This window comes from Lolium perenne, chromosome 4 (genome assembly GCF_019359855.2).
Source record: "Lolium perenne isolate Kyuss_39 chromosome 4, Kyuss_2.0, whole genome shotgun sequence".
NCBI classification, from domain to species: domain Eukaryota; kingdom Viridiplantae; phylum Streptophyta; class Magnoliopsida; order Poales; family Poaceae; genus Lolium; species Lolium perenne.
Window position 1 is genome coordinate 74996354 of NC_067247.2, and position 15395 is coordinate 75011748.

The 15395-nt window shown below is 46.6% G+C and overlaps 1 long non-coding RNA gene across 1 annotated transcript; it reads left to right on the plus strand.

Moving 5' to 3' along the window:
- The first annotated feature begins 573 nt into the window (after positions 1–573).
- Positions 574–13087, plus strand: LOC139830479 (uncharacterized). Its single transcript, XR_011742579.1, has 2 exons — positions 574–676; positions 12768–13087. It is a non-coding gene; the product is annotated as an uncharacterized lncRNA (long non-coding RNA).
- The last annotated feature ends 2308 nt before the right edge of the window (positions 13088–15395 follow it).

Here is a 15395-nt window from a genome sequence, read left to right on the forward strand (position 1 = left end):
CCTCCTCATCATGGAAGCAGCGATGGCGGTGAAGACGGCGGTGGAGATGGCTCCGGGGGCAATTCCCCGTCCGGCAGGGTGCCGGAACAGAGAGTTCTGTCCCCCGAATTGGAGTTTCGCGATTGCGGCGGCGCCCCTGGAGTCTTTCTGGAGTTTCGTCAATTGGTACTGCGTTTTTAGGTCGAAAGGGCTTTTATAGGCGAAGAGGCGGCGCAGGGGGGCACCTGGGGGCGCCACACCCTAGGCCGGCGCGGCCTAGGCCTGGCCCGCGCCGCCATGTGGTGTGGTGGCCCCCTGGCCCCTCTCCGACTCTTCTTCGGTGTTCTGGAGCCTTCCGGGAAAAATAGGAGGTTTGGCGTTGATTTCGTCCAATTCCGAGAATATTGCCCGAACAGCCTTTCTGGAACCAAAAACAGCAGAAAACAGCAACTGGCCTTTCGGCATCTTGTTAATAGGTTAGTTCCAGAAAATGCACGAATATGACATAAAGTGTGCATAAAACATGTAGATAACATCAATAATGTGGCATGGAACATAAGAAATTATCGATACGTCGGAGACGTATCACTCCACAAGGGGGTAAATAAGGGGGAAGAGGAGTTGTCACGATAGACTAAAGAAATGCAAAAGGGGGAATTAATAACTTTGGTGTGTAATCTTTCCCTTATAGATAAGGGTATTGTAAGGGTATTTTACCCTTATCCATTATTTTGGTATCTATGACACCGTGCTAGAGTATTTGGACTAATACATGCCTACAAGATGACTTTCAGGTATTAGCCAAAGAGGTATGATGGTGTAGCAATGGAACAAAAGGCAACGGGAGACCCCCCCAATTCGACGAAAAATCAGCTAGTTTTTCGAGCACGGCCGGTCCACGGGAACCCGGTCGGACCGCCCCGGCGCTCAGGCAGCCCTGGTCCAACCGGACTCAGAACCGGTGCCATCCGGGCAAGTTCCAAGAAAGAAGAGAAGCTCTCCGGTGTGCGTCCGGTCACCAGCCCGGTTTCGAACCGGCGCTCCGGTCCACGGCCCGGTTCGACCGAGACTCTGACCAAGACGATCGACAACGGTACAACTGTGACATCCGGGCGACATCCGATAAGCCCGAAGCCTGCCGGTCAAGTCCCGGTCCCAGCTCCGGTTGGAAACCGGCTCGGCCGATCGTGGCCCGGTCGACCGGGCTGTGGACCGGCCTGTCCGGCGCCAAATCCGGTTGACGGGTTTCTCGGAAGAATCTGGCGATGTGGCAAGTGACCAACGGCCGTATTTCGAAGAACACTATAAATAGGTCTTCTCCTACTTCTGAACAGTTAGGCACTACACTACAAGCTGTTCTTGAGCTCTCTCTCTCTTACTCCATTGCTAGAAACACCAAAAGCCTCAGATCTCCCTCCTCCTCCACCCAAACTCAAATCCCTCCGGGGAATCATTAGAGGAGGACCCGATCTACCGTTCTACCAAGCCAAATCTCATTCCCCCCTTGTATTCATTGAGAGGCTTGCTTCCTAGGGTTCCTTGGAAACCCTAGGTAGGCAAGAGGAGTCCGGAAGCATCCGGGCTGTGGATTTGCTCCGGGCAAGATTGTGAAGGTTTGGAGGCTACCTCAAAGTCTACCACAAGTGAGTGAGCTATTCCTTCGTGGGATAGGCTCCAGAGAATAGGGTGAGCCTTCGTGGCGCGGGGAATCCTTCGTGGGACCTCCACTCCTCCAAATGTGACGTACCTTGTTGCAAAGCAAGGGAACACGGGAATACATCCTCGTCTCCGCGTGCTATCGGTTATCTCTAACCGAACTCCTTACTTGTGATTTAATCGTCGTGAGAGCCTTCGTGCTCGAGTTAGTTGTATCCTCATATAGGTTGCTTCACCTAGTTTGCATTAGGCTCATCTTTATATTCCGCAAAGCCTAATATTGCAAAGAAAGAATTAAAATTTGTAGAAACCTATTCACCCCCCCCTCTAGGTTTACCATCTCTATACTTTCAATTGGTATCAGAGCCTGGACTCTTATTAAGGGCTTCACCGCCTTAAGATTGAGATGGATAAACTCTTCGAGGGTCTAGATGAAGACTCTAACCTTTCGGTTAAAGAGATGAAATCTAGATTCTTGGCATATGAGGCCGAGAAGAAGAAAAAGGAGGATGAGCTACAAAACCAAATGGCGAAATGACGCCATGCTTAAGAACCTAGCTGGGAGGAACTTCTAGTGGGGCTTCGGCCTCTAAGGAATCCTACCATGATGTTAACCATGACTATCCTAGAAACACTTCACCCATGCCTCATATAAACCATAGTGGGACCGTTCCCCATTACGATGGAACTCACTTTCCACATTGGAAATCTGCTATGGAATCTCATATTCGCAGCAGGTGTGGAGCTATGGGAGCTCATTGTTCATGGACATCGGGAGCCACAAGATCCTACTCGGTTGACCTCCACCGAGTTCTACAACCGTCAACTCAATGCATCCGCACGTGACAAGATTAGAAGTGGCATCAACCGCAAGCTTCTTGATCAAGTCGATGACATTGTCTCCGCTAAAGAGTTGTGGGATCGGATCGTAGTACTCCAAGAGGGAACCGATTTGATCCAATCAGCTCTCTATGAGACCGCAAAGCAAGAGGCCTACCAATTCATGATTCGAGATGGAGAATCCATATTTGATGCCTATGCTAGGCTTGGTGCTCTGAAAGTAAGGGTCAAGGGACTTGGTGTTGAGAAGTATAATGACGGATTTGAGATGAACGAAGCCTTCATAAAATCCAAGGTCATTGCTATGATTGCCGTCAAACAAGAAGACACCAACCTTGGACTCAACTTGCAAATCATGACCAAGAGTGCCGATCTCAACTCCGATGATCTAGTCTCCTATGTGGCCGCCAATGAAAGCATGGCCAAAGGGAAGAGGCTCAAGGCAATGAACCGTGTTGATGAAGCCTCACACAACCATGAAGCGTCACACAACCTTGCTCTCAAAGCTAGAGCCGACCATGAAAGCAAAGAAGACTATGAGATTGGAGAAGATGAAGAGATGACTTGAACTAGTGACATTGCTACCGACTTTGCTTTCTTTGCCAAGAAGTACAAGGCAAAGTTCCCAATGCTCCTCAATGACAAGAAGAAGAAGAGAACTTGCTACAATTGTGATGAAGATAACCACTTTGCAAATGAGTGCCCTTATGAGAAAAAGGGTAGACAAGCCAAAGTTCATCAAAGGGGTCAAGCCAAGATTGAAGCCGAACCCAATCAACGATCGGTACAAGAAGAACAAGGGAAGAGCTTTTGTTGGGGCCGAGTACTTGTCCGATGAAGAAGAGGAAGATGAGGAGAAGGAGGCCGGAGTGGCCGGTTTAGCTTACTCTAAGCCCGGGTCACTCTTCACATATGACTACTCCAAAGATTACTCCACGGAGAATGATGTTGGCTCTTCCTTCATGGCAAGAACAACTCAAGATGATGACTCCGATGACTCTCCCTCCTCTCCAATCATTGGCTCTTGTCTTATGGCAAGGGAAACCAAGGTAATGGAACCTCCACCTTCCCTATCTAGTGTTCTTGATGATGAAAACGAAGATCAAGAAGAATTAATTATGCTTAAGGAACTCTATGATGTTAGATGCACCCTTTGTGGTGAAGCTCTTGTCAAGTTTGATTTCTTGATGGACTCACTCAAAGAAAAGGATGAGTCCATTGAGGAATTAGAATATCAATTGAATGAGAAGGAACGGAGATTCGATCTCCTAAGACAAGAGCTAAAAACCGAAAGGTGCATATCTCAAGGCCTTAAGCAACAAATTGAAACTTATGAACTTGATAAAGTTAAGGACCTAGAAACTATTGATAGGGCTCAATTATTGACCCAAGAGCTCAATGCTTCAAAGGAGAAACTTGAAGTTGCTCATGCTTCTCTCACTAGGGATCTTGACCACCTTGAAAGAGCTAACAAGCTTGTCAAGGATGAGCTCAAGAAACTTGGAGAGAATCATGATCTACTTCAAGAATCCTACAAAAAGGCTCTTGGATCAATAAAGGATTCCATTGATGTTGAAAAGCTTGCTTGTCCCTCCATTTCCTTTACTAGTGAGCATGCTAAACTTGTTGAGGAACATGTTCGTTTACAAGAGGAACTTTCTTTGCATGTTGAGACCAATGCATATCTTGAGTCCTTGGTGACCAAATATGGTCTTGACTATCATCCTAATGAATCTTCTTGTGAGCAAGCATCTATTCTTGAGGAAAATGTTAGGCTAACAAAGGAACTTGCAAAGTTCACCACCGCCAAGAACAAGATGGGATTGGATGACCTCTTGAGCAAGCAAAGGTCAAACAATCAAAAGTATGGACTTGGATATACTCCCAAGTCCCACAAGAAGAACAACTACAAGAAGGAGAAACCCGCTCAAAATAAGAACAAGAAGGTCACTAACTATGGCAAAGCCTCAAAGGGCAAAGCCACTAGTGGTGCCCACACGGGGCCAAACGATCACTATGCATTATTTGTTGATTATTATGGTGATGTCTATGCTAACTATGTTGGCCCTCCTAATGGCTATGCTTATAGAGAGTACTCAATTTGGGTACCAAAAGATATTGTTGCCATTGCAAAGGAACCCATTAATCGATGGGTTCCTAAATCCTCTACTTGATTTTGTAGGGGTATTCCTCCGGTGGTCCAAAATGGGTGTTTGATAGTGGATGCACCAATCATATGACCGGAGGAAAAGGTGTGCTTGATCAATTCATTGAAGATATCCACAAGAAGTCAAGCATTACCTTTGGTGACAACTCAAAGGGAAAGGTACTTGGGTATGGCAAGGTAGCAATCTCTAAGGACTTGTGCCTTGAGACGGTTATGCTTGTTGAACACCTTGGCTATAACTTACTTTCTATATATCATCTTGCCGATGCCGGGTACAATTCATATTTCACTAAATATTATGTGCAAGTCTTTAGGAGTGACAATCTCAAATTGGTCCTTGTTGGATTTGTGGAGAACAACCTTTATGTGGTTGACCTCTCGAAAGAGAGCCCCTCCTTCTCCACATGTCTAATGGCGGCCAAGCATGACGAAGGATGGTTGTGGCATCGCCGCCTTGGTCATGTTAACATGAGGAATCTTAAACAACTCCTAAAGGGTGAGCATATTGTGGGACTAACCGGTGTTTCTTTTGAGAAAGATCGTGTTTGTAGTGCATGTGTAGCCGGAAAGCAACTCAAGAAGAAGCATCCCATCAAGAGTATTGTTACCACATCTAGGCCTTTGGAGCTCCTTCATTTGGACCTCTTTGGGCCATCACACTATGATACTCTTGGTGGAAGCAAGTATGGACTTGTCATTGTTGATGATTACTCAAGATACTCTTGGGTCTTTCTCCTTAAGTCTAAGGACGAGACCCATAGAGAGTTCATCACCTTCGCCAAGAAAGCTCAACGTATGTATGAATCCGAGATCAAGGCAATTAGGACCGACAATGGCACCGGGAAGTTCAAGAACTACACTATGCAAGAGTTTGTGGATGATGAGGGCATCAAGCATGAGTTTTCGGCGCCATACACCCCTCAACAAAACGGCGTTGTTGAAAGGAAGAACCGGACTATCATTGAGATGGCAAGAACCATGTTGAGTGAATTCAACTCACCCAACAACTTTTGGGGAGAAGCCATCTCTACGGCCGTCCACTACTCCAACCGGCTCTTCCTCCGTCCCCTCCACAACAAAACCCCATACGAGCTCCTTCACAGGTAACAAGCCTAATGTCATGTATATTCGTGTCTTTGGATGCAAATGCCTTGTTAAGAACAACAAAGGAAAGCTCGGTAAATTTGAAACTAGAACCATAGAGGGTATATTTGTTGGATATGCGGAGAACTCTCACGCCTATAGATACTACAACCGGTCCTCCGGGACTATTGAAGTATCCTGTGACGTGGTGTTCTTGGAGGATAATGGCTCCCAAGTGGAGCAAGTTGTTCCATGTGTTGCAGGTAATGATGTTGATCCATCTAGTGCCATCAAGCATATGGGCATTGGACACATCCGGCCCATGGAGGTTCATAATGATGATCAAGATGATGGAGTAGATGTCTCAAGCACGCCACAAGTAGAGCCTAGCTCAACTCAAGCCGAACCATCAAGTGCAACTCAAGAACCACCCTCCACTCAAGATGAGTCTCAATCCGAAGAACAAGAAGAAGACCCTCATTCCATGGAGCAAGATCATGATGACGATCAAGAAACATCCTCAACTCATGATCAAGCTCAAGTGGTCCCTCATGATCAAGTACTAGCAAGAGATGAATTCATTGATCATGAAGGAACCGTTGGAAGATCAAGGCCGCTACAAGGGCAAGTGACATGAAAGTGGATCAAGTCCTTGGTAGCATCTCAAGAGGAGTGGTAACTCGTAGACACCATGCATTACTTATCACTTATTGTCAACATCATGCTTTTGTGTCTAGTTTTGAACCACTTAAGGTACATGAAGCCTTGGTCGATCCGGATTGGGTAATTGCCATGCAAGAAGAATTGGAGTGTTTCACTCGTAATGAAGTATGGTCTCTAGTTGAGACCCAAGGATCATCGCATCAATGTCATTGGGACCAAATGGGTATTCAAGAACAAGTAAGATGAGAATGGCATTGTTATACGAAACAAAGCAAGGTTAGTGGCGCAAGGGTTTGCCCAAATAGAAGGTATGGATTTTGAGGATACCTTTGCGCGGTAGAGTCTTTGAAGCTATTCGTCTTTTGCTTGCATTTGCATCTTTCCACAATTTCAAATTATATCAAATGGATGTGAAAAGTGCATTTTTGAATGGTCCCCTAAAAGAAACCGCATATGTGGCTCAACCCGGGTTTAAGACCCATGCCGACCCAACCACGTGTATTTACTCCATAAGGCACTCTACGGTCTCAAGCAAGCTCCACGTGCTTGGTATGAGTTCTTTGAGGGATTTCTTACTAGATGATGGGTTTTGCATGGGTACGGTCGATTCCACCCTTTTCACCAAGCGGGTTAAAGGGGGTGGCCTCTTTATATGTCAAATATATGTTGATGATATTATTTTTGGTGGAACTAACCCCAATCATAACAAAGCTTTTGAGCTATTGATGACTAGGAAATTTGAGATGTCCATGATGGGAGAGCTGAAGTTCTTTCTAGGCTTCCAAGTGAGGCAACTTGCAAAAGGCACCTTCATCTCTCAAGAAAAGTATGTGAAGGACATGCTCAAGAAATTCAACATGACCAATGCAAGTCCAATGAAGACACCCATGCCCGTAAAGGGGCAACTTGGTTCATGTGACGGTGAGAAGGATGTGGACATAAAGGTATACCGCTCCCATGATAGGATCCTTGCTCTACCTTTGTGCCTCTAGGCGGATATCATGCTAAGTGTAGGGATGTGTGCTCGTTTTCAATCCGCTCCCAAGGAGAGCCATTTAGTGGCGGTCCAAACGGATACTAAGATACCTTGTTCTCACTCCTACTCTCGGGCTATGGTATCCAAAGGGGTCAACCTTTGAACTCATTGGCTATTCGGATTCCGATTGGGCCGGTGATAAGGTTGATCGGAAGTCTACCTCCGGGGCTTGCCAATTTATTGGTCGGTCATTGGTGAGTTGGTCATCCAAGAAACAAAACTCCACCGCCCTATCCACCGCCGAAGCCGAATACATATCCGCGGCATCTTGTTGCACTCAATTGTTATGGATGAAGCAAACCTTGAAAGACTATGGTGTGTCTCTTGGTACGGTGCCTCTTCTTTGTGACAATGAAAGTGCAATAAAGATCGCCAACAACCCGGTTCAACATTGTCGCACCAAACATATTGACATTCGCCATCACTTCCTACGTGATCATGTTGCCAATAAGGATATTGATCTCACTCATGTGGGAACAACCTACCAATTGGCGGATATTTTCACTAAGCCTTTGGATGAAGCCCGCTTTGTTAACTTGAGAGGAGAACTTGGTATTCTTGATCCTAAAAACTTGGATTGATTAACTTCTTGCACTATATTCTTGCATTTATCTTGCTATCTAGCTTAGAGGCATAGCACATATGGGGATAGTCATTCTACCATATCTTGGTATGATGCATACCTATGTGTGCAACATAAATAGACCCAATGTCATTATATGGACCCAAGCATGTCTCTTCGAGGTCTCATGACATTTGCGCTTTCACATAGGGGGAGTAATCCCCCGCCCCTCATTGAGCCTTCATTACAACTTGATTTGACTATATAAGGCCAAATGATCTTATTGCAAAAACTATTTCAAAATGCTCTTATGATTCTTGATATACTTCGAATCATGCCCATTGTAGCTATTTGTATCTTGTTTGCATTTTCACTCCAATGGGTATGCCTAGAGAACTTTGTGTTTCCCAACCCCATGTCTATGCTCATCTCATCATCATCTATCTATCTATATGTACATGTCATCATATGAGCACTCACACACATTTACACAAAGATTAGGGGCAAAATGAGGCAAAATGACACATTTTTGGGAAAATTGACTCTGGCCGGTCACTGGCCCGGTCGGACCGGCCTGTGCGCCGGATCGTCCGGTCCTTTGGCCCGGCTGACCGGGCGCCTGAGCCGGCGCGTGCGTGCTGTTATGTTTTGAAGAGGATACCCCTTGGGGATCTTCTTCCTCATTATCCCCCACCTCTCAAACCTCCATGGCCGCCGCCTCCACCATCTCCACTACATCCTAGGCACTTCCCCCCACTAGATTCTCCCCAAACTTCACACAACCATAGATCGGGATCTCTCAAGCACCTTCACCAAAGGATTTGGTCCCTCTCAAGCTCGTTTGGGAGATCGTGGGGATTTGGTCCTCGAGCCTTCTTCACGCGTTCTTCTTGCTCACTTGGGCCAAGAGGACAATGTCTTCGGGTAAATCTTTCTCCCTATCCCTCTCCCTCTTGCTTTCCCTCCCACATTGCTCATTGTTGAGGAAAGTTGAGAAAAGTTAGGGTTAGGGTTAGGGTTAGTAAGTCCTCATGCCACCTAGAGTGTCACACCCCTCCTATGCACATTGTTCACTCTCCTGGTATAATCTATGTTCAAGTTTGTGAGTTTTGCATGATTTTATGTCGAATTTCTGGGCAAACATCACAACTCAGCATGATCCGGTCCACAGCCCGGTCGACCGGTCTCTCGACCGGCTGGTCCGGCGCACAGCCCGGTCAACCGGATGGCCAACCGGCTCGTCCGGTCTGTCGTCCGGTCGGACCGGCTCCTGCGCCGGCTCACCCAGCTTTTTCGCATGATCTCGTCGAGACACTTGAATATAGGCTATGCTTTTGGTTTCCTCACATATGCTGATGACATGTACACTTACCTCTTTGCTATCCTTGCCCTATTATGCTGATTCACAGGTGATGAATGGACTGATGCGGACCTTGGCCATGTTGCCAAGAGAGGGAGGCGCTCCGGGGTTCCACCACGGCGCTCCACTGGTCGTGCTCCTCAGACTACGGGAGGTGGCAGCTCAACTGGAGGCAGAATCAAGAAATCTGCCAATAAGAGGAAAGATAAAGAGGCAGCACAGGATGGTGATGAGGTACTGCCAGATTTCCATGTTGGTAATGTGCATATTGGGGCATGGAGAAGACTCAGAGAGTCCAACCCCTATCGCTTTGCGGAACCCACTTACACAGGGGGAGATCAATTTTTCTAGACCAACACACAGCAAGTCATGTGGGATGACTTCTATGACTCCCGCGAGCACATGAAGAAAGGCACCATTGTTATGCCCAAGGCCATCAAGGATGTCATTGGAATGTATGAAGCCACCAAGTTCCGCTTTGTGGTTGCGACCTTGAGGCGGATGGGATTGTATGATCTTATGTGCTTGACACCTACTGATGGGTGCTATTGTCCAACCTTGGTGAGGCAGGGCTTTCATCGCACACGATCTTTTTCCATGATGATGCGGCTCGGACTATGACTTGGATGACCGGCAAATAGAAATACACTTGCAACTATCTTGATTTCGTGAAGCATTGGGGTTTGGTGGAGGCGTACTTCTGGCTTCAAGATATATTCTGTGAGAAGTTCAACCGTGGGGACATTGCTGGTTGTTATCCGCCGAACCCACACCTGGACCTCCCACCATCTCCGGATGTACTACTCCTACCTCTTACTTGCCAAGCTCTTCCGTGAGACTCTCATCAGCAAGTCCGGCGATACAAGTGAATGCCGTGCATATCATCTGAACTTGATGTACTACTGTCTCCCTGAGCACCGGCAACCTATTGATGGCTGTGATCTCATCTACTGCGAGTTACGGCGCTGTGTTCGCGAGAGGTTGACTCCTAATCTTGCCCAGTACGTTCAGCTGCTCATCAACAAGGTTGTGCCCGCACCTCTCAATACTTTAGGTGAGCGGGTCAGGATGGAAGCGTTCAAAGTACCTGCTCAAGGTGATAACCCGGATGTTCCTGAAATGATGCCCTCTGAGCGCCGGTCCAAGGCACGCCATGACCATGCTAGCTCCAGCTCCTCTCGTCGCCCACAGCGTGGTGTCGCACGGTTCTTCTCTCGCTTATGGCAGATGTGCAAAAATACAAATGATGTTGCACATCAAAGTCTCTCTTTGAACCAAGAGACAAGGAGGCGCCAAAATGAGTTCATGGCTGCTAGGAATGTGCCTATCCCTCCTCCTGGCCCTGAGTTGGAGCCTGTCCATGCACCAGACTGGAAGATGCCTCTTCTCACTGATGAGATGTTCCAGAACTTTGATCCTTCTCTGTACTTTGGTGGTCCTACTCCTAGATTTGCTCATGCACCTCCTGCTGATGATGATGATGACGAGGATGATGACGGTCATGAGGATGATGATGAAGAGGATGATGATGAAGAGGATGACGATGGGGATGGTGATGGCAGCTCTCCATCCGCGGGGCACGAGTTCTATTGATGGGACGCTAGCATCTCTCCTCTTTTCTTCGCCTTTTTGGTGTTCCGATGCCAAAGGGGGAGAAGAGAGTAGAGTCTAGAATCACGGGGTTCTTTGATTATCACAAGCCATGGGAGTTGCTTTATTTGGATTTTATATGGCTTGTGCGTATTTGCTTTGATTTCTCAAGAACCATTTGCTACTTTGAATAATTCATGTATGGATATGTATGGACGACTATTATGTGTGCTACTCTATGTTAGGATAATCATGCTTTATGGATAATCATGCTTTATGCTTATATATGTTGATATACTTGTCCATACCATGCTTGTTTCCTAAAGATATTGGGGGAGCTTCTCATATTCCACAAATGGTGCACTTTGCATTCAAACGCAAATTCTCCAAGTGCACACATTATGGGGGAGCTGTCGTAATATCTTATATGGAATCAAGGTTTAGAGCTTATCATAATATCTATGTGTTACTCTAGCTCGGTTTGTCATCGTATACCAAAAAGGGGGAGATTGTAAGGGTATTTTACCCTTATCCATTATTTTGGTATCTATGACACCGTGCTAGAGTATTTGGACTAATACATGCCTACAAGATGACTTTCAGGTATTAGCCAAAGAGGTATGATGGTGTAGCAATGGAACAAAAGGCAACGGGAGACCCCCCAATTCGACGAAAAATCAGCTAGTTTTTCGAGCCCGGCCGGTCACGGGCCCGGTCGACCGAGCCCTGGCGCCGGGCAGCTCCGGTCACCAACCGGGACCCAGAACCGGTGCCATCCGGGCAAGTTCCAGTAAAGAAGAGAAGCTCTCCGGTGTGCGTCCGGTCACCAGCCCGGTTTCGAACCGGCCGCTCCGGTCCACGGCCCGGTCTGACCGGGCTCCTGACCGAGCGGCCCGGTCAGCAATCGGATTACTGCGCTGTGACATCCGGGCGACATCCAAGAAGCTCAGAAGCCTGCCCGGTCAAGTCCGGTCCCGGCTCCGGTTGGAAACCGGCGGCCGTCTGTGGCCCGGTCTGGCCGAGCTGTGGACCGGCTGTCCGGCGCCAAATCCGGTTGACTGGGTTTCTCGAAGAATCTGCTGATGTGGCAAGTGACCAACGGCTGTATTTCGAAGAACACTATAAATAGGTCTTCTCCTACCTCTGAACAGTTAGGCACTACACTACAAGCTGTTCTTGAGCTCTCTCTCTCTTACTCCATTGCTAGAAACACCAAAAGCCTCAGATCTCCCTCCTCCTCCACCCAAACTCAAATCCCTCCGGGGAATCATTAGAGGAGGACCCGATCTACCGTTCTACCAAGCCAAATCTCATTCCCCCCTTGTATTCATTGAGAGGCTTGCTTCCTAGGGTTCCTTGGAAACCCTAGGTAGGCAAGAGGAGTCCGGAAGCATCCGGGCTGTGGATTTGCTCCGGGCAAGATTGTGAAGGTTTGGAGGCTACCTCAAAGTCTACCACAAGTGAGTGAGCTATTCCTTCGTGGGATAGGCTCCGGAGAATAGGGTGAGCCTTCGTGGCGCGGGGAATCCTTCGTGGGACCTCCACTCCTCCAAACGTGACGTACCTTGTTGCAAAGCAAGGGAACACGGGAATACATCCTCGTCTCCGCGTGCTATCGGTTATCTCTAACCGAACTCCTTACTTGTGATTTAATCGCTCGTGAGAGCCTTCGTGCTCGAGTTAGTTGTATCCTCATATAGGTTGCTTCACCTAGTTTGCATTAGGCTCATCTTTATATTCCGCAAAGCCTAATATTGCAAAGAAAGAATTAAAATTTGTAGAAACCTATTCACCCCCCCCCCCTCTAGGTTTACCATCTCTATACTTTCAGGTATCCTCCTTCTGGTTTCTTTTATTTTTCTTTTATCTGTCATTTTTCCAGTAAAAAGCTACTTGAGGAAGATAGATGCGGCGTACGTTTCGGCGCTCTCTGATTTCGCTGAGCTAAATAGAATTCAGGCTCAGAAAGCAGGGTATGTGGCTCTCCACGATTTGTCATTCTCGTGGTTGAGAGGGGTAAGAATGACGGTAATCCCTGTACGTAAAAGACGGAAAGGGAAAAAAGGGGTCTGATTTTAAGACATCGAGCGCGCGGGATCTCGCTTTAAAAAAAACCTGTCGCGTCCACCATGGGCGCGAAAAGCACTTACGCAGATTAAGGAGGCACTGAACTGCTTAAAAAAAACTATCGATTGGTATCTAGACGGACTAGAATCCGAATAGAGCAGGTTCGATTCCTGCTCGTTACAAACTCCCTTGGAAAAAACATTGACTATATATGAGAATATGAATGCTAGAATCTGAATGGATCCAGTATCAGGAGTGTGATTTGATGGCCACTTGAACTATGTGATTTTAGCATTAGTATAGGAATTGATCACCCCAGCGTAGGAGGACATTAGCTGTTATTAATGGTATCAGTACATTAGTGGTTATGAAGGTAGCTAGAATTATAGAAGTTCCAATATATGCTGCTGGATCTCCCACTAGCTTTACTCACTAATTCGAAATATCAAATCTTACCATGAAAATGATACGTAATTTCAGGATACCTTATCCTCTCTCTTCTAGAAATCATACTCTTTTTATCAAATCCTATATGAGATCATTCACTACAGAAGAGGATAACCGAGCTATACCATCCCGAGCTTGGCGCACTTTCCATTCTCTTAGGTTTTCCACTGCAATGGTTGCAACTCAACTATTCGGAGATATAACAGCTGTAGTAAGTTCTGTTTTAATAACCGAAAACAAGAATCACTCGACTCCAAAGGAAAAATAGAGGCTCGCGTGGGGTGTACAAAATGGTAAGCATCACTCAGTCTTGGGACTTTATCATCCACAGGAAAGGGTTCTGCACTCGTAAAGCCGGAATCTTCCCCCAGCATCTGTTGGCGCACCAGCACTCTTCCACCACGCCTTCCCTTGCCTCTTCAATGACAAGCTCCCGGACCACTTCTATAACACGACACAGGGTTTGGTGACTTTCGAGGAGCATGTGACTCAGATCTTGTCCATGATTTACTTGATCGAGATGTTCTGGCATCCATTCAGAGCTAGATTTCATGCATTGTAGATGACGAGTTAGAGGTTGACGCGGAGGCGAGGGTGCGGGTCCTTGAGGAAGAGTTGAAGTGGACGGCTGACCGAGTTGCTCAAGCAGTAGAGAAGCGAAGCATTGAGGGTGAACGCTTAGCTTAGGCCGTAAATACGTTTCTGTCGTATTAGTCTGCGAATCACAAGTGAACCAGTTGACACTTGATCTCTCCACAACCAGTTGACTAACAAAAAGATCAGAGAAATCCTGCCGAGTCACCATATTGTCCTTGAACACCTACTCAATTTTAGACACGTAGCTTTGTGTCTCCTTGTGGTCTTTTTCTGCCAGCTCCAATGATGTTTTTAGATGTGCGATCTTCTTGGTCTTATTGCCTTATATATAATTGATTAAGGCATTGTGTTTCATCTTAGCAGCAGCCCCAATTGGTTAGGGTGCGGGACCTTATGGACCCCATGATATACCTCCTTCGCTAGCATACTTTCGATTACAGATATCATAGTAAATAGGGGCGGTTAGCCATCAATCCGAATAGCTCGTGGATTTCTCGTATAACAAGCAGTTGGCCTCGTCTACCCGACCAGTCTTCTATACCCCACCCCTTTTTATAAGTTGTGATCTTCAACCCACATCAGGTATTTTACTATCTACTTACTGTAGTATGCTTTTCGATCGCTACCTTTGGTTGACACTGGAGAAGCCCTGGAGGTTATCCCATCTCAGGAGTCGTACTCTGACGTGAGAAAACAACCCATTCTGTAACCAATCAAGGTACACCGAGGTGAGATAATAGAACAAACCCTTTTACGGATCAATCTGATAGCGCCTACTAAAGTAAAGAATTCATCCACATTCATGCTCAAGCGAATCGCGGGTCTATCCACATCCACTCCATTCATTCGGACAAGGAACAACTAAATCAGAATTCTAGCTCAGCACGTGAAAACCTTCTCAAAACTTCAATTTCATCTGGGTCATACTGTACCCGCGTGCTTCCTTCTTAAGTTGATATTGGATAACACGAATGGAGTAGTAATATCGTTACCTCACTTTTCGCAGCTCAGCAATTCTCATTCGTGATGCCGGTTTCCCTTGTGCTGCCTCACGACCTAATGTTCTAAATCGCTCTCTGCTTGAAAGGTAAAGGAATTCCGCTGGCAAGTCCAGTAAATAAAACAAAAACGCAAGGTCCCGGTATCAGTTTTGAGAAAAAGGAGCCAGCGAGGAAACGGCTGCACGAAAGTGCAACGACTTGAGAGTTGAAACGAGCCTACTCTTTCCAAAGGAGATGCCATTTTCTCTACTTCCGGAACTATTTACTAGAAGAATTATTATTTTCATATAGAAATGACAAATAGTAACTTTTGTGCATAGGGGAGACGGAACTGATCCTAAAATGGA